The 480-nt window shown below is 62.1% G+C and overlaps 1 long non-coding RNA gene across 1 annotated transcript in view; it reads right to left on the reverse strand.

Annotated features, from left to right (window-relative positions):
• Positions 1-220: 220 nt before the first annotated feature.
• Positions 221-480, reverse strand: part of LOC119467729 — a 1,697-nt gene continuing 1,437 nt past the window's right edge. Inside the window, exons 2-3 of the long non-coding RNA XR_005196325.1 lie at positions 275-459; positions 221-237 (exon numbers count right to left, since the gene is read on the reverse strand). This is a non-coding gene — a long non-coding RNA (uncharacterized LOC119467729). The remainder of the gene's footprint in view (positions 238-274; positions 460-480) is intronic.

Here is a 480-nt window from a genome sequence, read left to right on the forward strand (position 1 = left end):
GGGGCCCAGGGGAGCCTGACCCTTCCCAGGGTCGTCTGGACCATCCATGGGGAGGACAAAGACAGGGGCCCGCAGCTCACCAGACATCCGGATTGAGGAAGGGGCCGGCAGGGGCCATCAGCTCACTCGGAGATCCAGATTGAGGAAGGGGCCCACAGCTCACCCAGAGATCCGGATTGAGGAAGAGGCCCACAGCTCACCTGGAGATCCGGATTGAGGAAGAGGCTGTCAGCTCACCTGGAGATCCGGATTGAGGAAGAGGCCCACAGCTCACCTGGAGATCCGGACTGAGGAAGGGGCTGTCAGCTCACCTGGAGATCTGGACTGAGGAAGGGGCTGTCCGCTCACCTGGAGATCCGGACTGAGGAAGGGGCTGTCAGCTCAACTGGAGATCCGGACTGAGGAAGGGGCTGTCAGCTCACCTGGAGATCCGGACTGAGGAAGGGGCTGTCAGCTCACCTGGAGATCCGGACTGAGGAA

The sequence above is a fragment of the Cebus imitator genome, unplaced genomic scaffold, assembly GCF_001604975.1.
Source record: "Cebus imitator isolate Cc_AM_T3 unplaced genomic scaffold, Cebus_imitator-1.0 Scaffold323, whole genome shotgun sequence".
Classification (NCBI taxonomy): domain Eukaryota; kingdom Metazoa; phylum Chordata; class Mammalia; order Primates; family Cebidae; genus Cebus; species Cebus imitator.